Genomic DNA, 25276 nt, shown 5'->3' with positions numbered 1-25276 from the left:
GCAACTTCTGCTGAAGCTATTTCTGAAAATAATTTTACTCTTTCTTCCCCGTTTTATTTATTGGAATTTAAACAAAGACAAATCCAATTAGCCGTAAAAAAATCTAAACCTAAAATCAAATCGGTTGAAAACAAATCATCGCTTAAAACATTTACATAAATTTTCGCAGATACGTCCTGTAATACTTGCAACACTATGTCCGACGAAATCGAACCTAAAATCTTAATTGGCATATTGTTAACTGCTGTATAGCTTTTATTAATAGCTTCGAGAGAATTTATCGAACAATCGAGAATTTTTTTGAAAACTGACAGGCGAATAAACGAAATAGGACTTGCCGTATCCAAAAATGCAGTCAAACTACAATTAATTTTATTCAATTCGACGACTTTAAAAACTGAATTTGACGCTTCAATTTTTCTATCATTATCGTTATTAGGACTCACAGCTGCCACTATCTGCGGCGTGGCAGGAGACAAGGGCGAAGACACGTCCTCACTGACTGCCGAGACTGACGCTGTCTTTACTGGAACCGCGGTAAGTTGAGCCTTTTCTTTTTTCTTTAACTTGAAGCAATCTGCTCGTAGGTGACCTTTGGCATGGCAGTAGATACAATAACTGTCTTTAGAAGGTGTCGCCGGATCGGGCGAACCGCTGGCGGTTTTCGCAGGAATGCCGTTTTTCCTTAACAAACTGCTCTGATCGTTGCTCTTTTGCGATTTACAGGCAGTCATCGTTGTTTTCTTGGATGCGTACGACGTAGTAATACGATACATCTGGTCCAAAAACTGGTCGACTGACTCGGAATCCAAAGCAGCGGCTGTTATCCCTTAGACCGTTGCTGGCGATGCCATCGATTAACAAATGAATGTAATCGGGTTCAGGCAGATTAAGATTCTGTATCAATGCAAGTTTGTCCATTGGATATTCTTGGAAAGTCTCCTTCGTAAAATTCTAAATGCGTGATTAATGGTGCTCGTGCTGTAGTTAAAGTGCCACCAAAATCTGGTAATTGCGCCGCCAGTAAATTCACTGCTTGCGCCGGTGACACTGTCGAAATCGCGGAACGTCCCAATTAGTTTGACCCTGTCGGGGATGCGCCTGTCTGCGCCCCTTGCCGGGAATTCTCACGAGTCGAATTAATAAAATCGAGCATTCGTTGCATCACAATTTGATTTTGATGCAATTGCTCTTGCTGGTTACGCGATTGTTCTTGCTGATACCGCATTTGTTCGGCCATTAATGCACAGATCTGAACGAGATCGGAAGATCCCGGTTGAGCGGCACTTGCTGCTTGCGCGGCGATCGGAACGCGAGTATCGGAAGAGAGCGACCCTACTCGTGGATCCAATGCACTCCCCGAAAAAGATCAGATGGACCATTTCTCTCAAAATGCGATATTATTAAGTCGATGCATCGGCTTGCTTCCGCCGGTGAATTCAATCTATATCGACGGGCCTCCTCTTATAGCTCTCTATAAGACAATTCTTCTAAGTGTTGGCGATCCATTGTTCACTCGAATCCAAATTTCACACACAAGCGAGCGGCACACGATGGTTTAGGATCCCACTTCTGAACTGTAAGGACCTTGCTTTAGCAGAGGGTAGAGTAATTTACCGGGATAGAGACTCGAGATGAGCCGGAATGTCAGGAATAATAAGAGGGCAGAAAGGAAAGGGTATCTCGTGAAAACCAGCCTTGTGTATGGAAATAACGAACATTTATTAATACTGATACACCGTGCTGCCTGGCTTTGCCAGCGACTGACTGCACACAGTTACTCTCTAGCAACGCGCGAAGATACCTCAACTCGACTTGACTCGGTGGTGTCTTGCAGGAGACTCTCTCTCCTTTCCTTTCCTTTCCTTTGACCCGCTGGATTTCCGACTCTACTTTGAGTCGTAGTACCACGGCGATTTATACACTAGAGGAGCCTCTGTTTGGGTCCGAGGCGCCCTTTTAGAAATTCAATAATTACTGCTTCGCAGTACTCTCCCGGTAAGCCATGTCACAATCTCAGGAGAGAGCTCTCTGCGACTCGATAGATCATAAACCAAGATTCAAACCATTTATAAAAGTAATAATCAGTCTAGCTATTTTGACATTCAAATTACCAATCAAATATTCTATTGAAAAAGGTGCTATTAATTGAGACTCCCTCTCCGATCCCCGCGCTCACGGAAACCTCCACGGACCGAGAGCGCTCGGGCCCCGTGTCGCGTGATCTCATGAGCCAATCGCAACGCTCAGCGAGAGCGCGCAGTAATACAGCGGGCTCCAGCTCGGGCGACGCGTAACACAAAACCGGGCAATCTACGCCGGATAGAAATTACCCCGCAACGGCGTTTCTTACAATATTTTTACAATATATATATATATCTCCAGGGGCATATTGTAATCGCGTTGCATTTTCTAATCCTTTTATTTTATTTTTTGTATAATGCGCGGCATCTCACCGAGACGAGACAGAAATCTTCTCTGAGGGACTACGAGGAAGTAAGAAAAAGAAAGCGGGCCAGGAGGATCGAGGCGAGAAATCGATCGACGAAAGTGGACCGCGGCGAGGCTCGCGGGCCGTCGAGCACAAGGAAGCGCAGGAGAACACGCGCGTGGCGCGTGACACAGCGGCGGACGGACCCGTAGAAAGCAGGCGCCGGGGCAGAATGAATCATACCTGCCCTTCTCTCCTGCAGATCGGACTCCGGGATGGATGGCCACCATTCCCGGACCGAGAGGGAGGAACACGAGGGAAATAGCGTCCCGTCCGCTGCCGGGAAGGGTCCCGGGAAATCGCCGCGCGAGCGAGGGGCCATTAAAGTGCGCTGCGGGAGCCGTGGTAACGGCCCTGCGCAAGGATACATCGCGAGCCTGCGAGCTCACCCCTAATTGGCCCGCGTGGTCGCGCTGCGGGGCCGGTATGTCCGGGGTGGGGCGCGTCATCGATTCCGTTATCGAGCGAATTTTCGGGAGCACTCCTAAATCGTCCTCGAGCGAAGACGCGTCGAAACAGTCCGATCGCGATCCAATTTCATTAACTGGCGTTAACCTCTTGAGCCTTGAGACGACGGCAAGGAACCTTGGAGAGGGAGCGACGACTGGTGAGGTTGTCTCGCGTAATATTTCTGTTGTAAAGCCACGACACCGCCCTCCGGGTCGCGCTCTCGCTCAGGAACAACGGTTAAAGTCACGGCATTCGGCGTATTCGCCGACAAAGCGTATAATTAGCGATCGACAGCAAGAGCGAGGGGCACCGGAATGGTCTCGTGGCCACGGAATCGCGACCGAAAATCGCACGCCCTTGGAGATCGCGGCAGACGCATCCGAAACAGATTTCGATATCGCAAATCCGCCATTTCTCGCGACCTTCGTGTTTGCGACGTGTATTTCAGTGTGCGTCGTAATTCGTACGGTCGGGACTTAGATTTCCCACGCGATATTATTTGCGTTAGAATGTTATTCGCGTCGCCTTATTAATTGCGTTAGATTATTACTCGCGTTGAATAATTGATGGCGTTGGAATATTACTCGCGTTGAGTGATTAATTGCGTTAGATCATTACTCGCGTTGACGCATTAATTGCGTTAGAATATTACCCGCGTTGACTTGTTAGTACTTGCGTTAGAATATGACTCGCGTTGACTTATTATTTGCGTTCGGATGTTACTTGCGTTCAAGTATCGTTCGCCATAACTTCGTATCTTTTATTCTGCGTTAAATCTAGTATGTAGTGTTTTTGTCTACTTCGAGTGATTGTTGCAATATTCCGCGTTACACCGAGCGTTCTGGCGATATATATCGCGTTGCCGTAAATATCCTCGCGAGCCCTATACCCTTTTAGCGAGAGTTATGCGATGATTCGCGTTGGCGACAAAATCCTTTGGCGATCGGGGAAATTGCGTCCTTGCGCGCCAAGCGTGGCGCCGCCGAAATAATGTGCGTTCATTAAGGGGTAATACTTAGCCGGAATTTTTTTTTTGACCATTTTTTTTTATTGGCTTAGATGGCGTAAAAACATGTCAAGACAGCGTTTTTTTCGAAACTACTTTTTCAGACACGGCTAGCAGTAGAACTCGAGTAATTTTTATCCGATTAACTTGAAATTTTAACTGTAGCTTCTTAGATAGATTATCTATAGAAGTACACACGATTTTTAAGATCGATAAACAATTACGATTTTTATAAACAAATAAAAATTGATTTTTTAGTCGAAAATCGATTTTTTTTCCAAATGGCTGCCAAATTTGCAAAAATCAATATTTCTTAATATCCATGTGTACTTCTATAGCTATACTCATGTAGATTATAAAAAAATTTTTTTCATTGTTCCAGATACGTTTGTTTGACACTTCTACTGCTAGCCTCGAAAAAATTGACCCTCCTTCCGCGCACTGATTTTGTAATAAAAATCGGCGCCGCCATTTTGTAATAAAAATTAAAATAAAAAATGTTTCTTTGCACCTCAAGACAAGTGTAATAACTCCTCAAGATTTCATATTGATCGATTTATTAGCAAAGTCACAAAAAATTCACAAAAAACCCTTTAATTTTTTGCTTCCGGCTAGGTATTACCCCTTAATTCGCGTACTTAATGATATGGATTTTTACTCCACATACTATTATTCGATCCCTGTGTTAACTTTCTTGTTTCGCGTTTGTTCTCGTTACTTTGTAATCGGATATATTTGCGGTCTCTTGCGTCATTATAAGTAATTTCGGTTAAGTTCGATAATTCTCCTTTAAGTTCTAGCGTTTGTTTCAGTTCTATAATCGAGCATAATTTCTACCACCTACTCTATTATCCGCAGTTCTAGCTGCATTTCATATTAACGGGAGGTTCTAGTTCAGAGGCCCAAAAAATTCATGAATTTCAGGAATTTTTTTTTATATAAAATAAATAAATTTAAAAAAACTTAAATTATTACCTCGCGTTTATTTACTCGGTATGTCGCGCATAATAGTTTCTTTCGAGTTCGATTCCGAGAAGGGACATTATCGCGTGTCCCGCTATTCAGTTTTGTTAATTTAATCGCGTACTACAGTTTAATATAAATGTCTAATTTTTTTAATAATGCGACTCAGGTTTGCTTCCGACTTTCGCGATATAATCGGTACTTTCACAATTGATTATTTCACAACACCACCAATTCATAATAAACCTTGTTATGAGTTACTATTAACTATCTGAGCGCTTGATTCATGCGTCACCCCGCCGAATATCGCGCTGCCCTCCATCACCCCGCCCACCACCGTTAGGTCGAGCTGGCCGATCCTTCGCACGCCGGATTAATTGCATTTGGTGTTTCTTTTCGGACTTTCACGATCTTAGCGAGAATTAGTGGACGCGAATTTACGCGTTTGGCGCCCAATATTAAGATTTTGTGTGGAATTGCCAGACTGTACGAGGAATCGTCGGAGAAGCCTACCACCTTTCTCTCCCTTTTGATCCATCTTGCGCCTCGGGCGTAATATATATATATATATATACATATACACACACACACACACACACACACACACACACACACATCAGTGTCTTTATATATTATATATAAAATATACAATCTTATATGTATAATATACAAATCACTCACACACACGCATACGCGCGCGCGCGCGCGCGCGCACACACACACACACACACACACACACACACACACACACACACACACACACACACACACAGAGTTTTATATATACACATAATACAAAATCATAAGTTATTATTATTGATATTTATTTTTTGTTATAGCTACAATGGAACATTCAGGTACATGGCAAAATTCAGCTATTAAGCTTCTTTTCTGTCTATACAAGGATCATCTTACTTTATTCAAGAATGACAAAATAAGAAATGAAATTGTATGGAGAAAAATTGGCGATGGCTTAAAAGAAAAAGGTTACTCGTATACTATAAAACAAATCGAAAATAAGTGGAAAAATTTAAGAAAAAATTATATTAAAGTAAAAGATCACAATTCCAAGTCTGGAGCATCACTTAAAAAATGCAAGTACTATGATGACATGGAAGAGATATATGGAAAATCTCATAGTGTGCAGCCTGTGGCCATTGCATCAAATCTTTCACAGAAGGTTTTATCTCCTTCAACTGATGAAGAGCAAAACTCTGATGAAGACAGTAACGTAGTAGTTCCACCTCCTAAGAAGAGTAAAATAGAAAAACAATTACATGTGTTGACAGAATATACGGAAAAAAATGAAAAAGAAAAGGAAAGAAGACACAGAGAAAGATTGGAATCTCAAAAGAAAGCTGTAGAAACTTACAAACAATTAATGAGCAAGTTATTGGAAAAACTATAGTTTAAGCAATATTTTTATCTTTTTTTTCTACGTTTAAACACTTTAATTTTATTTCTTATTTTCAAGTTATACATTTTTGAAAAATTTCAAATTAATTTTTATTCATTCAAATAAGATTTGTATCTGTGAGATTAGAAACATACACGAGTCAATTTTTGTTAGTATGTGATTTTTTGCTGTGTTGGAGTTATATCTTATTAGATTTCACTTATGTCAGTTATGTCTACTTTATTTTTTTCTAATACAAAGCTAGTATTGTGATTTATGTTTTATTTTGTTAAATGAGGGTATTTATTTTAAATCTCGGTTTCAAACATTAGTGAAAAAGAAACCTGTTGCAATATTATAAGTTATATTTACAAAAAGTTGTAATTTTAAGTTGCAACAATAAAGCTATAAAAGAGTTAGTTTGGTTAAAAATATAACAATTTATATATGTGTTAAATTGTTTAAAAGACTGCAAACATATTAATATGTTGATAAAATATGTATGTATATGTATGTACATACATGTATATAGAATGTATGTTTATTACATGTCGGTAAAAAAAAAAAAATATATATATATGTATATAGTTACGTACATACCAATTTATTACAATTTATTACATTATATTCTTCCTCTATATAAATGTATTGCAATATAATTGCGTCTTGCTACACCTTCATCATCATGATCTTCATTCCGCTCATTTTCATTCCTTTCCAAATTCTCTCTAGCTTCATCGTTTTCTCTACCTTCTAAAATATAATTTCAATGTCATCAGTATTCCGTAAACATATATTGTGGAGAACGCAACAAGCTAGAATTGTCGCTGGTATTAAATCTATTCTAGCCATGTCTAAATATTTCAAGCGCCGAAAGCGGCCTTTTAATAATGCAAAAGCACGTTCTATCGTTTGCCTGGTTTGTGACAGTATATGATTAAAATTATTTTCGATCTATAAACATACAAAAGTAATTATACAAACAAAGATATAATAAAAATATAATAAGTTACTATAGCTGTAATATTGGTATTTCACCACTGCAATTTACCTCTGTCAAATGGCCATTATCTCTATAGGCTGTCGAAACACCATTTGCGTATAGGATAAGCTTTATCTCCAATGATAAATTCTTCGTTGGGGAAAAAAATAACGATAATTTTTGTGGACATTGTGCCAAAAGTCTGAATTGCGGAAAACTCTGATATCACTCACAGATCCAGGATATCCAGCGAAACAATCAGTGAAAGATAAATCTGTATTACATATTGCTTGTAGGGTAATAGCATATCTGCATTTTCTTGTTAGATAGCACTGAGTATTTGGCTGTAATATATGTATATACATATTTTCATTATTCAAAGAATATATTAGATTAAAAAGAATAAAGCACAAGTAACAACATACTTCAGATGGTGCTGGAATTTCAATGTGTGTTCCATCTATAGCACCAACAACATCTTTGAGACCAGATATTTTTTTGAATTTCTCTGTGACATATTAATGTCATGTATGGATGGCCATTTAATAACATCGATTGACATTTTACAGAGAATTAATCAGCACAACACGTCGTACACAGTGGCTTAACGAGGACTTTGCCAAGTTAAATTTAAGTCCTACAGATCTAAACCAACAAATGTATCTTATTAAATATCTTATAAAAATTGTCATTTACAAATACAAGATTTTATACTTACCTGTACGAATCAGGTGTCCCCAGTAACCATATAGTGGCTAATAATTGCACTCTCGGTGATATGAAAGGTCTTCCCGTTCTACGTTTTGACAACATTAATCCAAATTTATTTTCCAATAATTGAAAACAGTTAGGTGTCATACGAAAATGTTCCTTAAATTGATGTGTTGTAAATCTGGATACTACATCATTTACATAACCTTCTATGCGAACACCCTTTTTTCGTTTTCCTCTTAATCGAGAAAATTGCATCATGTATAATATCTCCATCTCACTCTCACTTTCACTACTACTTGCATCTATGTTTAATACATTTTTCATTATTATTTCATTTAATGCAATGTTTAATAAAACAGCTCGTTGAGCTCGTTGAGCTTCCATTGTATTCGTTACTAATACTACCTTTTCACGTTCCAAATCGTTCAACCAGAGTAACTTACTCTGGGCTTACTCTCTCCCCACTACCTTGGGTTCTTTAGAGTTGACGGAGTAGAGTTTTGGAACGTACCCCTGGTAGTGCTAAAGCAGCCCGCAACTTTTATTTGACTTTAGTTGTGTTTTAAAACTCATAAAGACCATCTTATGTTTCAATTTTGACAAAAAAATTCGAAGGCAAAGCAATTTCAAATTTTAACATAAAAATGGCGATAACTCGAAAACAACGCATTTTTGGGCCTATGTTTGTACCAACTTTTTTTCTTGTTTTTGGTTCCCCTTTCATCTCCCGAGCGGATGACCTCGACTTACGGGACACCCTGTATATATACACATATATATTGTTGCGCCCGTGCCGAGACACCCGTTACTTGTGGCTGAATTTGAATATATATATATATATATATATATATATATATATATATATATATATATATATATATTATATATATATATATATATATATATATATATATGCGACATATTTTAGTTTAATTAATATATTTATTAATTTTACCATTATTTGCATCACTCTCAGAAGTTGGAATATTTTCAATATTGGAATTATTTTCTATGGCAGATTCAGACTGGAATTCCAATTGGGATGAATGGGATGAGGTATGTATATTATCACGTACATATTGTAATGCAAAATCATGATCTACCACAAGAAATACTTAATTACATTTTTAGACAAAGACAAAATTAGTTCAATAATTAGTTAGTAAAATTAGTTTAATGAAATACTCTACTACTTAACTTACCATTTCGTATTCTTTTATGCATCTCGGATGTTGTCGTAATGTTGTATATTACACCTTCGATTATGTACTGCTGTTCTGTGAGATCCATTTTGTTTATTTTATTCTCTGTAAACGATAATATAAATTTATAATATTATTTGTATATATGTATGATACTGATACTTCAACAATGTTTTAGGATTGAAAGTTAACCTTAACCTTGGAACCGGTGGCTGAAGTCACCGTTCCAAGGTCGGATCCTCCCAGCCAACAGACGCAGTACGAGCCAATGGACCAGACGGAGGTGATCCCGAGGGTTCCGGAAGCCGTGCAACCAATCAATGAGTCTGACCAATCGTTGGGCCTAACGGAAGCAGAGGTGCGGCTATTCATGTCGAACAACGACGCGGAGCAATTGGCCCTGCTTCAATCGTTCCCAGAGGTCATAGAGGAGGAAGTCGTGGCCCAGTGCGGGGAACAGCCCGCTGGACCGCAACAAGAACGCGACAGCCAATCGAGGGACCAGGAGAGCGTCGAGGATCAGCCCGACCAGACGGAGGTGCTGGAGACAGCGGCGGGAGCAGCAACGGCCCCGTAAAATATTTCATCTACCCCGATTGCGCGAAACTATCCGTTTAGGATCAGCGGCCAACGAGAAAGGTCGAATAGACACACCGCGTGTGTACAAGACTTAAGTTTTTTGATAATTTTGTTTGAGAAGTTTATACCGTTTACGAACGAGATTTATTTTATTCTATGAGTTTATTTTATTTTATTATATCACTTAATTGAGCATTGACAAAGTTTTACGCCAATAGCGCGACTATACCGACCCGAGAGGTCTTGTTTTTATATTGATTTTATAATTTTATACTAATATCGCATGTAGCGACCAATAGGAGCGTAGGGAGTTAAATACATTGTATTCTATACAAAATAAGCGCAAGCGAACAACCAAAATCCTTTCGACCAATCCCACGCATCCCAGAGCGAATATCAGTAGGAGCGAAGACAGAGCCATCGCGAGAGCCAATCACAGGCCATGGACTCTGATAAATTCAGAATTATAGTTCTTGCATTCATATTCATTCTTTTTGCGATTTCTATCATATGCATATTACTTTTAGCTTATTCACATTCAGCGGGAGCACAACAACCGTATTATTTACCGTAGAGTCAGTAGAGTCAATAGAGTCAGCGAGATGCGGCTTAAGGAGTACTTGGTGGTCACTTTGATCATATTCATACCTTTGATAATCAGTTTTCCAGAAATACACACAGTTAGCATGATATTCGTTCTATATACCTTATACATCTTATTGTTAAGCCTCGAGATCGATCCTAGATTGATTCCCGACGAGCGATGAACCAATCACGACGAGTTAAACGTGTATTGCGTCCGAGGACCAATAGCGTCCGTTTTATGTACTTTACTTTTAATTATGCATGTTTCACAGTTTAATTGCAGTTTTGACGCAATGTCGAGTAGCGACAGCCAATGGGGCGAAGCCCCGATAGTTTTATATCGATTTGTCGAGTTTTTACTTTATTTTCATATTTACAGACTGTATTGTCGACGACAGCCAATAGGAATGATTCCTGGCTAATTTCACTTTATTCGATTCATTACTAAGTTCTATATGGCCTTCAGCCAATCGGAGCGCAATGAGCGACTCTGCCGAACGAACGCAGCGATCCGACCAATCAGAGACGAGCATGGCTCGAAACAGCGAGATTCGCGTTACTATGCGTTTAAACGTTCAATTACGATTAATTTTATGTTTTCCCTGTCGAAACTGTTAAGAATTATTATTATTTTGTATGCGATACGCATTTCATATACTTACCGTCGGAATACTTACCGATGACGGTTTCCCGTCCAATGATTGGGCGAGACGATCCCACGAAGTCCGGTACCTGAAAGAAAAGGAGAATTAATCAAAGTATTGATTCTAGTACGAGTTACTTACCTGCGTAGCGTCGGATCGTCGAAACGACCTATGATTGGTCACTCGGAACCGCTCCGAGTGACTAGCCCGCGAACACGCACTTTGTGCTGTTGCGACGGCTGGCATTGGTTGACGCAATGCGGAGATTGCAGCGAGAGCCCATGTCCGCCGTCCAATCGGGATTCAGCATCGTGATTGAGCTGAGCCAGTAAACCGGCTCAGTTAGTTGACTATTGGTCAACGACACTCGAAGGATCGTGTCGCCCTAATACAGCGACGCGATTGGCCGAATGCGAGGAGACGCGCGAAATGCACGAGACTCGCGCCAGAATGAGAGGCGTTGCGCCGGCGCGAGCAGCCATAGTGGGAGAGCGAGACCCGTTCCTCCCGAACAGTCCATCGTTGGCACTCGAAGCGGCAACTCGTACTTCGGTTCCGCGTAAATCATTCGAACCCGATCGACTTATCCCGTTGTCCGCTAGCGACATTAGCGTGATTATTGATATTTATTCGTGTTTGCGCGATAACGGGTGTTAATTGTGCGGCACGCGAACGACCCTGAGAGTCGGAATTAGCTCAATATTGTCGGTACCGTTGAGAACGTGTCCGCGATCGTAGCACATGCTGTAAACCAGAGAATTATTAAATTGTTATTTGTTTATAATAAACAAAGAGTGTTTATTCGCGACCCCGGACAACATCCTGTCCGAATATCCGTGCTTTACGTGCGCATTACCAGGGCGTGGCCGACGGCCTTGAACACGTCCGCGACGTAGAACAGCGGCAGCCGTTACGCTGGAAGGAAGGAAGGGGCAACGCAACGCACCAAGGTTTCTGTATAGATCCAGAAAATACAGTGGCGACCGTAAATAAAGCCCAAGTAGTAAGTGGCTATTTCATACAATTTCAACAGCGTCAATCGTTGATCCGGTCACAACCTAACCTAATAAATCTTACTTTTTTTAAAATAACTCTATCCTAAAACAGACTAAAAAACCATTAAAAAAGAAATTAATATGCTTATTTATTGTGTGTGATATATAAAATACTTTATCTAATATGTTTTTTAATATTATATTTCTTACTTACTTATCACAGCAACGACCAACGTTTTCGTGGTGTATAGAGACAATTGCGCTTATTATGTTCTAAGATCCCGCGTTTATATTTAAATTTAGTAGAGGTTACTCTCCTAACCCACCTCGGAAGCAGGGTTCATAGAGTTAACTCCAGGGTTACTTTACTCTCACTTTTGGAACGAATAGGCTCCGCCCATATAGTTACTTACTTCGCGTTTTGGAACGGCGTAGGGTTAACCCTGCTACTCAGAGTAGAGTTTTGGAACGTACCCCAGGATGCACCGCGTGGAGGTACAGCCCGCTTAGCATCCCTTGACAGAGATCAGGACCCCACAGTTCGTCACTCCTGTGGTATTTAGTGACTCCAAACCCTCTCTGTAGTGTGTATGTGTGTGTGTGTGTGTGTGTGTGTGCGTGCGTGTGTGCGTGTGTGTGTGTGTGTGTGTGTGTGTGTGTGTGTGTGTGTGTGTGTGTGTGTGTGTGTGTGTGTGTGTGTGTGTGTGTGTGTGTGAATGTAAAAATTATATGAGGTGTTCGAAATGACCTCCTTCTGCACGAATACATACACACGACAGAGAGGGTTTGGAGTCACTAAATACCACAGGAGTGACGAACTGTGGGGTCCTGATCTCTGTCAAGGGCTGCTAAGCGGGCTGTACCTCCACGCGGTGCATCCTGGGTAGTGCTAAAGCAGCCCGCAACTTTTATTTGACTTTAGTTGTGTTTTAAAACTCATAAAAACCATCTTATGTTTTAATTTTGACAAAAAAGTTCGAAGGCAAAGCAATTTTAAATTTTAACATAAAAATGGCGATAACTCAAAAACAACGCATTTTTGGGCCTATGTTTGTACCAACTTTTTTTCTTGTTTTTGGTTCCCCTTTCATCTCCCGAGCGGATGACCTCGACTTACGGGACACCCTGTATATTGTCACGGCTTTTTGCACTCCCGGACCGCGCCGGGACGTGTGCCGGATCAAAAGGGGGAAACGGAGAGAAAGGTGTCAGGCCTCTCCGACGATTTCCTCGCACCTCCGACACTTCGCGAAACAATTTTGCTGTTGGGCGCCAGACGCGTGAATTTGCGTCCGCGAAATCGCGAAAGAAAACCGAGACGAGACGCGAGACGAAACGTGCGGATGTGCGAGGAATCGGCTAGCTCGACCTAAGGGCTGGGTCGGGGGTGATGAAGGGCGGCGCGATATCCGGCGGGGTGACACGCAATAATGAAGGCTACGAACTCAAGCGATTAACAAAAAAAATAACATTTATTTCTTAGTAACTCGCAAGTGAAACAATACAGGCCGATTCGGCTTCAGTCAATCGAACAAATCGAATAATCAATCACGCGAGCGTCAGAAATGAAACAAATAAAATAGCGACGGCGCGGACGCCAGCAATGAACAGAGTATTACGTATCGTATCGTAAACGCGCAGAAGACGCTGCGATTAGATTATAGAGAAATACAGTAAGACGAAACTTATAATTCTTATGGAACATTGACAGTAAACGCGAAACAATCACGGAAATGGAAAATATAGTCTCGCAGGAAAGATCGCAAGAGGACGGGACGTCACGCTCGAAGCGCGTGAACGCCACGTATAGAGTCGCACGCGAATTCTGTCGCCAATTATCCTAAGCCTAACACCCGGGGAATCGTGGTGTAAGCCGCGGCTCAACGTAATGAGGACCGTGCGCAACGCAATAACGCGAGAAATATTTCGGCGCGATCGCCAAGAGACGCGAAATCTTATAACTAACGCGAAAATACGGACTTAATCTAACACACATAATAACTAAGGTCAACGCAAGTCATTCTGATCGAATTCGGCACATTGTCTCCCGTGACTTTTGAACGCGAAGAAGGATACGCCGAGGTACTCGGCATAGCGCGAAATACGGAACGAACGCGAGGAAAATATATGCGGAATTACCGCGAGCACTAATAACACGCAATTACGACGGCGCTGTGCCGATCGCGAAAATGGAGTAAATCACGCGAATAACGCTCTCCCGCGGTCAGCACGACTAATTCTTACACACCGCTACCGAAACAACGCATCCGAACATAACTATCCTTACGCGAACACTCTCCTAAGGCAATTAGCCCACCTAAACGGCACGTAGACGCGATTAATGTGCCGATGCGGACGACATTCCGACCTACGCAATATTTGGTATTACGATACGCTGCGAGCACCGTGTGCGCGAGACGCAACCGCGAGCGCGGCCATTACACGAAAACGGACTCGCATTACCGGATTTCGCCAACGAATCTATCGCGATCTCCAGAGGCTCGTTATCACGACGTTATCGCGATTCCGCGGCCACGATACCATCCCGAGGCCCTTCGCTCTCGCTGTCGATCGCCATTCGATACTCGGTCTCAAGGAACCGTACGTGTCGCGGTATTACAAACGTTTTCCCGAACGAGAGCGCGCACCGGAGGGCGGTGTCGTGGCTTTACATGTCGGTAGTACTTGCGGGCAACCTCACCGATGTGACGCCTTCTCCTGGGGTTTCTCGTCGTCACCTCGTACTCGATCGTCGTATTCGGAAAACTAACTCCCGATTCGGGATGGCTATCGCGGAGCTCAACGTAAACGTTCGGACTCGCCGACGGACGACCAGAAAGTGTCTCGCTAAATCCGCTCGATTGCGGAATCGATGTGGCGTCCCCTTCCGCAGGGGCGCGCCGACCAATCGGGAGCGAGCTTGCAAGCTCGCGCGATATTTTAACGCAGGATCGTCGTAATGTAAATCCTTCGGGGCGCGCAACGGTCCCTCGGCAGCGTAGCGACTTCTTCAATTTGTCCTTGGACAGCGGACTGGACTTCGTTCTAGCTGGTAGGCTTCCGGTTTGACCTTGGGGCGGTGATCAGTCACCCCGCGGGCCGGTATTTCGTGGAGGCAGATTGCTGAGGCCGGGTTCTTCCCAGGCGCCTGGGGCCCCGCTATCGGCGGCCTTGTCCATCACTGCCTCATTCGCCGCACGCCTGCCGCGTTGCTCTCGCCGCCCGGGATCCCAGTGGTTTCCGCTATCGCCACCCCTCCTCGGTCTTTGGTCCTCCAGGACCCTTCCGTCATCGGTGCTCCCTCGAAGATTTGCCGCGGTGCGGGTAAGGCGCCGCGCGTATTACAATTGCATATGAAAATAAAATTGGAATCAGAATGCGGAAACGATATTAAAATTTTTGGCCCCTGGAGATCTCGTCGTCGCCTCTCTGGCTCGTCCCTGGGCGCGAATTTCCGCGCCTTGTGACAGCAGCGGGGCGCTGCCACGAAGCGGCGGGCCGCAACGTCACAATATATATATATATATGTATATATATATATATATACCGTTATATTTTCAGGCTTTTATAGCCTGTTTTGCACTTCGGTCCGCGTGCACGGTGACGAACTCGAGTCTGTAAGTAATCTCAAAGAGCCGGCTATGCTATCTGACGCAACATAGTTGGCACGTTGGCACTTTCAAACCGACATCCCTCGATATAGCAGCAACACCAAAAAGTGACTTCGATATTGGAGTCACCCCCACCACTGAAATTCTATCGAGTTGAGAGACCTGTATATGTAAGACCGTGGACTACACAGCCGAAACGCCGCAGTAATGCACGCAGATGTCCAATACCGTGTGCCGAATACTGTGTCAGTAAATAATATTGAAAAATAGATAAGAAGAAACATTTGGACATTTTTTTAAATTAATGCCTAATTTTTTCGTAAATATTGGGCTGCTAATATTAAAAATACAAACGTTTTTTAGATAGCTATGTACGAACGTGATTACAGTTTTTTTATCGATGTCTCCGCCTTCGAACTTTAAATTGTGATAAATAAATATAAAATAGATAATCTTCTATACCGATCTATGATCCTTTGGTTAGCAATTATTCACATTCACACAAATCCACGCGTTCTTTGATCTATTTCAGTATAAAATATTATAGGTTATGTTTCTTTCTACACAGCAACAGTCAGACTACTACGAATATTGTTCTGTTATAGACCGTCTATAATAGCCGTAAGAGTATGCAGTAAGACGTAAGTAGTAAGCTATTGACCAACCACAGTCAATTATTCTTGAATTGTAAAAATCCCATCAGTCAATAGCTTACTGCTTACTCTTATTGCATACTCTTACGGCTACTGTAGACAGACCCATTGGGCATTGCACGTAACGCAATGTTTAATGGTTAATCCAGACAAACTTGCATAAGTGCATAAGCATATACATAAAACATACATAAATAAATGGATTGGTCTATCTCCTTATGCACATGCATATGGACCAATCAATTTTCTTATGCTTATGTTTATGCGCTATGCAAGTTTGTCTGGATAGATCTTTAGTTGTACGGCAATAAACCAATCACTGTCGATTATTCTCCTCGCGCTTGAAGAATAATCGAGTGTGATTGGTCTATTTCCTTACGGCTTTACGATTACAACTAAAACTTTGTTACGTGCAATGACTTTTTATTGTAGCGAATTACATCACTGATACGTATTTGTTACCGATATGATACATGTCGTACAGCAGATATTGAAATGTATCAGATACCAATACAATACATATCTGTTATATATATTTTCGAAAGTTAAAAAATGTATTAAATGTAAGAGCATTTACGTTTTTCATACATGAATATGTTACGTATCAATGTAACTTTCTTGATACTTCTTGATTACATAACAGGAAGTATCAGTTATATGTGCGTTTACTGGGGACTCTTACGAAAAAGACACTCTAAAAAACACTAAAAGTACACTCAAAAAGACACTCAAAACAACACTCAATTTGAGGGTTATTTCGGACACTCAACTTCATAGTGACACTCAACTTGAGTGTAACCTTCGAATTGAGTGTTGGTCTCAACTTGAGAGTTAATTTGAGAGTTACATTACTCTTAAATTGAGAGTAACATTCAAATTAATTCTTAAGTTGAGAATAACACTTAAGTTAACTCTCACAATCAGCTTGAGATGAACATTGAAGTTTACTCTAATATGAAGTGGTTGTTACACTAAAATTTAGAGTAACAACCCAATGAAAATAACTTACATTAGTCAAAGTGATGTCAAATTGTCATCATATGTCGTCAAAAAGAGTGATCAAAATGCTGGCAAAATGATGGCAATATGACTGCAAAATGTCCCATACCTTAATGGTAATTTTGAATATTATTTGAATATTTCAATATCTGTTTCATGTCAAAGTAAAAAATTCCCTCTACAGAAATAAATGTAACACTAAAACTAAATTATATTGAATAGGAGACAAAATAAAGACAAAAATATACATAAAGTTCTTTATTCGGATTTAAACTTTGTTCTTAAAGTTATACGTGTAACGATGCACCCCCGAATATGCATCGTTCCAGCATAAACGCCCTGCCGAGACCGCCCGGCCGACCACCCGCAGGGCAGAGAACGGGCACGGTGTGCCCACCGCACTTTTTTAATACGTAGCATGTATCGTTAGGAAGTCCGCGAACGGACTTACCGCGGCGACCGCCTCGACGCGTCGAGCGGGGCCGAAGACCACCGAACGCGATCGCGGCGTCGCGTCGGGACGCCGTAATCACCGATCGTTCCGCCGCACCGTCTCGGCGCTCGCGATTGCCGTCGCTACCCCCGCCACTCCGTGACGCCGCCGCGACGCGTATGTAAGCCAGGCGTTGCTGGCACAATTTGCGATTCCTGATCATCCGTCTCACCGACCACACCGATCCTGAACTCTCGCATCCGCTTATCCAAAGCCAGTCAGAAACGAAGGTAGAGCACCTCCGGCATTCTTTGTCTTCGCCGAGTGCATCTCGGCTGACGACCAGCTTCACCTCTCGACGCTTGCAGTCGGCCTCCACTGAACGCTTCTCGGTGGCCGGACTCGCGCCGTTTTCCCTCGAGCTAGCCGCTCGTAGCCATCGCCGAGCGCTTCTCGGTGGTCGATCTCGCGCTAGCTCGATCCCGCCGCCTACCGCGCCGGATTACCGCGATCTCGTCCGCGGTTCACGCTTCACGCTCCGCGAGCAGCACCCGCGAACCGCCGTACCGCGATCCGGCACTATATTGTATAAATCTTGGCTACCATCGCACCCGCGATTCGAACCATTGTAAAGCCCCCGCGCCGCTACAATATTCTCTGCGAATATTTCCGCCGGAGTCTTTGTCGCACCACCCGCGACCCGAGCCTTTGTAAATATCCCGCGCCGTCACTATATTCACTGAAATCATTACAACGCTTGTACATATGTTAGAATAAATCTTTGTTTGTTACCCCGAAAACCGAGTCGTGTGTCTTTCCTCCGCGCCTACTCCGAACCCTGACCAGCCGCGAGCGAATCCGCGCTTCGGAAGCTAGGTTGTTTCATACGATAACTTAAAATTAAATGTAAACCACATGGCAAATTAAATGTAAACCAACTTAGTTAACGAAACTGCATAGCCGCATATAGCTTAGTTACCCAAAAAAAATCTCTTATTTATTCACATTAGTTTATATTAATTAATATTAGTAGATATATAATTATATACATATGATCATATAAGAAATGGAAAATATAATTTTAAGCAATATTATATGGCCATATATATGAGAGTATATAATTATATATGGCCTGTGACGTGGCAGTTTCGCTGCACCGTTGCAGCGCCCCGCCGCCGTCACAAGGCGCGGGTTTTGCGACCCTTTTATGCCCGAGGACGGTTTAATGAATCGATACGAGATCTCCAGGGGGCCTATTATAATCGCGTTGCATTATGTTATTCCCTTTTATTTCTATTTTGTATTATTTACGCGGCGCCTCACCAAGCCGAAAACAGGAGTTCCTGAGAGGAGGCAGAGGATCGAGAAAAAACGGAGTCGACGACAAGGATAGAGGCGAGAAATCAGCGACGGCCAGCGAATCTCGGTGATGCTTGCGGGTCGCAGAGCGCAGGGGAGCGCGAGAGGACACGCGCGCGGCGCGTGACACAGCGGCGGGCGGATCCGTAATGGCAGGGCCCCGGGACACCGGGGCAAAATCAGGTCACCTGCCTTCCTCACACTACTGACCGGATTCCGGGATGGATGGCCACCATTCCCGGATCGAAAGAGAGGAACACGGAGGCAATCACGTCCCGTCCGCTGCCGGGAAGGATCCCGGAAAATCGCCGCGCAAACGAAGGGCCGTTGAGCGCCCTGCGGAAAGCCGTGATTAACGGCCCTGTGCGAGGATACGCCGCGAGACTGCGAGCTCAACCCCTATTGGTCCGCGCTATAGCGTCGTGGGGCCGCGTACGCCCGGGGAGGGGTGCGCTATCGATTCCGCCATCAAGCGAAATTTCGGGAGCATTCTTGAATCGTTCTCGATAGCCGACGCACGTAAAACTTTGAAATCGCTGTGCTCTGCCTTTCGTACTTGAGTCGCATTTCGGTGCGTTGTAAGACTCCTGGCAGCTACCTTCTCGGCCCTTGGGACGACGGCGAGGACCATCAGGAGGGAGTCGACCTACGGTGAGGTTGCCTCGGTAATACTCTATGTAAAACCACGACACCGCTTCTCGGGTCACGTTCTCGCTCGGGATTATTCGCGATAATTAGCGTATTCGCCGACAAGGCGTCTCGTGGCCGTGGAATCGCGACCGAAATCTATAGACTCCTGGAAATCGCGGTAGGCGCGTCGATGACGACGTTCAATAACGCGAGTACGCCGTTTCTCGCGCCCTTCGCGTTCACGCCCGCGTGTTTCGTTGTGCGTAGTATTTTGCCCGGTCGGAACTTAGATTCCACGCGCGATATTAATTGCGTGAGAGTGTACTTTGCATCGGTTTAATTGCGTTTGAATGTTATTCGCGTTGACGTCCTACTCGCGACAGAAAATTACTCGCGTTCAATCAATTGCGTTGAGATAGCGTTTGCGTTGGAATGTCGTTCGCGTCGACATATTATTCGCATTAGGATGTTGTCCGTGTCGACTGATATCTTGTATTAGAATATTTTTCACGTTCGGTTGAGTATTCGCGTTCGAATAATTGCGTTCAAATTACTCGCGTTGAAATATTATTCGTGTTCGGCTTTTTGCGTTAAAGTATTATTCGCGTGCGACAGTTTCGTGCGTCAGAATATTATTCGCGCTATTAATTGCAGTAGGATAATGTTCGCGTCGACTGATTTATTTAAGTTAGGCTACTACTCGCGTTAGGATATCACTTGCGTTCGGATATCACTTGCGTCTAGATATTATTTGTGTTAATATTGCGTTCCATTAATACTCGCGGTAATTCCGCATCTTCCCTCGCGTTTTAGTATTTCACGTTATGTCGAACGCCTCGGCGCCTTATTCTCCGTGTTAGGATATCTTTGGCGATATCACATGTTGCGTTCGTTCCTTCTTGCGTTGGAGCATTACTACGATTATTACTCTCGTTCGATTAAGTTTATTACTTGCGTTAGATTAAGATTATTTGGCGACAGAATCTCTGCACGGCTCGGGACTTTGCGTCCACGCGCTCCGAGCGTGACACGCTATCATCTCGCGGCATTTCACGCTATTATTTCGAATTTACTTAATACTCTATTATTATTATAATTTTGGATTTTGTGAGTTTGAATTTTTCCTGATATTATTTTGTTTAATAACGACGCCTTTCGCGCGTTTACAAATTACTTAATTTTCCACGTTTTTCTGGCGTTACTATCATTTGTTATTTAGAAATTGACGCCCACGTTATTAACCACGCGATTATTGCTCTGATTAATGAAGGCCAGGACGGCCCGTGTTTCACTACACAATAAATGTTACTCTTGATTTATTAGTTGACCGAGTTCATGATTTACATGTCACCCCGCCGAATATCGCGCTGCCTTTCATCAACCCCGCCCTGTTATTAGGTCGAGCTAGCCGATTTCTCGCACCCCGACTCATTTCGTTTTGCGTCTTGTTTTGGTTTTTCGCGATTTCGCGGACGCGAATTCACGCGTCTGGCGCCCAACGTTAAAATCGTTTCGTGGAGTGTCGGAGGTGCGAGAGAATCACCGGAGAGGCCTATCATCCCGCTCTCCTTTATCCTTTTGATCCGGCACACGCCCCGGATCGCTCCGGGAGTGAAAAAGTCGTGACAGGCCATATATAACCATATATGATTATATACTCGGAAAAAAATACTTCTTATTTGTTCATATTAGTAAATATATAATTATATATGGTCATATAAGAAATGGAAATATAATCTTGAACAATATTATATGGCTAAATCTCTTTAAGTATAATGTATATAGTCATATATGGTTTTATATACTATAGTATATTATCATGTGTGATCATGTAAAAGTATATTTATAAGGTTAAAGATAATCATATATGAATATATACTCTATAATGGATCTATCCATATAAATTTGTATAACTGTTATAAATATTCTTCTAGTATATTATTTTACTTGACAATATCAAATTATATAGGGTGGAGTTCCGAAAACGGCCCCCCTCCATTTTCGATGAAACTTTGTGAAAAGCTTTGTCTTGGGTTAAAATGAAAGCCCTTAAAAGGAATTTTGGCGACTCCTATGATAAAGCCATTTTTTAAGATAAAAAATATAGGACTGTTTTTCCGAAAATGTCCGCGCTCCGATTTAGGTAAAACTTTGTGAATAGGTTCTTTTTAGATAAAAAACACATACCCGGTAGCCCCGAAATAGTTCACGCATACACTTTTCACGCGAATCGAGGTTCACCCACACCCCCCCTGCTTTCGGGGGAGGTGCGGTAGCCCCGAAATAGTTCACGCATACACTTTTCACGCGAACCGAGGTTCACCCACACCCCCTCCCCTGCTTTCGGGGGAGGTGCGGTAGCCCCGAAATAGTTCACGCATACACTTTTTACGCGAACCGAGGTTCACCCACCCCCCCTGCTTTCGGGGGAGGTGCGGTAGCCCCTCCCTCGCTTCGGCGTATAGATTAGTGACGCGCTTTAAAAGTATTTAAGTGTCATCAATAAAAACAGTATATATTCAATTTATAACATCCCATAGAATTATGAAGGTCTTTTTATATTTTTTATCATTTTATCTTAAAAAATAACTTTATCATAGGAGTCGCCAAAATTCCTTTTAAGGGCTTTCATTTTAACCCAAAACGAAGCTTTTCACAAAATTTCATCGAAATCGGAGGGGGGACGTTTTCGGAACTTTATCCTCAAATTAATATAAAATATATTTTTTTTAATTTCAGTTTACACAATTGCGTTTTAAGTCCGACAAAGTCCATATTGGCACACAGTGCCAATTTAAAAAACTGAAACATGTATTTAATATCTAATATAATTGATATTGTGAAATATTATTAGGCATCAAAATCCGCTTCGACCGAAAACGGCACTTCTTATTGCTTATATGTTATTTTAAGTTTTCTTTTTTTTTCTAATTTTGCATAAAATACTTAATTTTTTCAATTAACATATTAATTTTTATTAAATACTAGCATGCCCCGCCGGGCTTCGCCCCGGAGAACATGTGTATTAAGGAGGTTGAAGCAGTTTGGTCAACTCTAGATTTTAGTTTGTAAAAAATATATATGATAGTATAGGATCTACCGCATGTGTGAGAATTATTTCAGATTTATTGACCATCCAGAAGCTGAGATATTAATTTCCAAAAATGCGTCGTTTTACATGGGGTTAGATGGAGAAAGCGTTGACGGCGATGATTGATCCCAATTTTCTTTAATATCTAGTCTATATAAACGCTCAAAAAACGTGCCTACGCGTACAGTAAATTAATGCGAACATTTAGAACGCAAGAAAACACGTATTCACCATCTAATAACAAATATATTACAAGTTAAAGCGATCGAAATTAGACTGAAATAGCAGTTGATAGTTCGCGAGTAGGTAGATGTGGCAACGCAGCGTCGCCCGCGTTTTGGCTGTACCCGAATCCTGTCGGTATGTGCACATTTTTGTGGTTCTCTTCCGTGCTATGTCCACGATTTTTTGATTCTCTTTGGAAATAAAACCAAAAAATCATGAATCTAACGGAAGAAAACCAAAAAATTGTGAACATAACATAAAAGAGAACCCTAAAATCGTTGACATTACTACAAAATAGTAGACACAGCACGGAAGAGAACCAAAAACGTGCACATACCGACAGGATTTGGGTATAGCCAAAACGCGGGCACCTAACCTCTTATCCAGAATGACAGAAAATTCACCGGCATGTTTACGTTTAGCAACTGCCGTTACGTGGCTCAACACAGAGGCGAGTACTGCTACCAACCCCATAAAAGTGAAACGTTGCCAAGTTTCAATCGTATTTAATATAATCGACGGAAAGTTATTAAAAAATCGATAGCTTATATAATTGTGAAGGGAGCTACCAGTAAGAATCATTATTTCATTCTATCAACGGCAAAACATATATTCATGCCATTTTTATATTGAAATAATTAGCAATACTACAAGTTTTCAAGTTGGCATTGGCAAAAAAGTGTTTCGTTTTTAGCTAATTAAAATATAAAGATGCATAATATGATACTTTTACTATACGTTTTATGCAATAGCAGCGTATGGAGAATAAAATGATACCTAATACAGATTTTTTAATGACCTAATAAAAAACTTTTTTCTAAACCGTCAATTGACTCAACTGGATCGCTTCAACCTCCTTAAGACACGCAAATAGTCTCTCTCTCTCTCTCTCTCTCTCTCTCTCTCTCTCTCTCTCTCTCTCTCTCCCTGGTTCGACAAGTCAGATAAGAAGATTTCAGCTTTCATTAGCCGTCAGGAGGCAGTAAATGCGGACATTGCGCGTAAATTAAATCAAATACCGGATGTTCTGAAAATTCTCACAAGTCATGGTGAGAGAATTGCAGCGTTGGAGGCTCAGAGTGAGCGGTTTCTGAGCACTCAACACGTTGATCGCGAGTCTGCTGCATTGCGGGTGTCTAGAACGTCTGACATTATCATCTCCGGTATTCCACGTTCTTTCACCGATACATCCGGAGAGCTGGTTGAGAGCGTTTTTCGAGCGCTCGGAGTGCCTCAGCTGATTTCTGACGTTCTCGAGACCCGTGATGTTGCGGGGCGAAATGCGTCCGTGGTGCGTGATGAGGCATTTGTCTCCGTTTCGGCCATCGATTCCCAAACTGACTCAGCTGGTCATAAAAAATCAGTTATAGTTGCGCTCAAGTCGCGCGAGATTCGCGACCATATTATTAGGGTTGTGCGGGGTAAGCGCCGACTTACTTTAAAAGATGTTTTCTCGAAAGATATCCCCGGTAACATTTATGTAAACGAGCTACTTCCGACACATACTTATAATCTGTTGCGTCAAACTAGAGTCAAGGCTAGGCAATTTTCCTTTAGGTATGTGTGGTGTAGGGACGGTGGGATTTTTGTCCGTAAAGATCAAGGTCAGCCTCCCATATCGATTACCTCCGAGGTTGATTTGGCAGAGCTTCTGTGACCTGTGTGTAGTTTCTTTAATGTGATCTATTCTTGATATTTCGACTTGAGCGTAACATTCTAGTCTATTCTAAGGGATGTGTCCGAGTGTTTCTTGCGATATCTTATTGCGGAGGGTGAGAGCATAAATCGATCAATTTAGTTCGAGCGTGATCGGCCACTGACGCCTAATGTTCAATCTAGTTATAATTGCATTTGTAAATACCGTTGTGATTAGTTTCTTTCATGTGATATCAGCATTTAGTATGTATTTTGTCTATGGCGAGGCATCCTTTACGGAGGTGTGAGCTGCATGCGTTAATTTTTTCTACTAATCGTATATCTCTATCTCAATTTTTTCACTGTAACTTTTCCGTTCAATATGCTTAACGCATCCTCCGCCGGGGGGTGAGTCTCCTGCTTGCTGATATAATCTCCATCATTTTCCATTTTTTTATTTACCGTATATGCTTATCTGTGGCGATTACACTCTGTTCTTCATATTTGCTTTCGTTGTATAATTATTATAATTTTTGTATCTTTTGTATATCTCATGATTTGCCTAAAGTTTAAACTAGGGCATAATAAAAATCATTCATTCATTCATTCATTCCCCCTCTCTCTCTCTCTCTT

At 42.2% G+C, this 25276-nt stretch overlaps 1 protein-coding gene, 1 long non-coding RNA gene and 1 pseudogene across 2 annotated transcripts in view; 1 reads left to right on the top strand and 2 right to left on the bottom strand.

The window, feature by feature from the left end:
- Positions 1–25276, bottom strand: part of LOC139816425 (protein I'm not dead yet-like) — a 153293-nt gene that overhangs the window by 7954 nt on the left and 120063 nt on the right. The gene's annotated exons all lie outside the window — the stretch shown is intronic.
- Positions 5616–8304, bottom strand: LOC139816234 (uncharacterized; annotated as a pseudogene).
- Positions 5749–11784, top strand: LOC139816433 (uncharacterized). The gene is made up of 3 exons (XR_011733007.1): positions 5749–5767; positions 9021–9058; positions 9383–11784. It is a non-coding gene; the product is annotated as an uncharacterized lncRNA (long non-coding RNA).

Source organism: Temnothorax longispinosus, chromosome 7 (genome assembly GCF_030848805.1).
Source record: "Temnothorax longispinosus isolate EJ_2023e chromosome 7, Tlon_JGU_v1, whole genome shotgun sequence".
In the NCBI taxonomy this organism is placed as follows: domain Eukaryota; kingdom Metazoa; phylum Arthropoda; class Insecta; order Hymenoptera; family Formicidae; genus Temnothorax; species Temnothorax longispinosus.
This window is presented reverse-complemented; position numbering and strand designations above follow the sequence as displayed.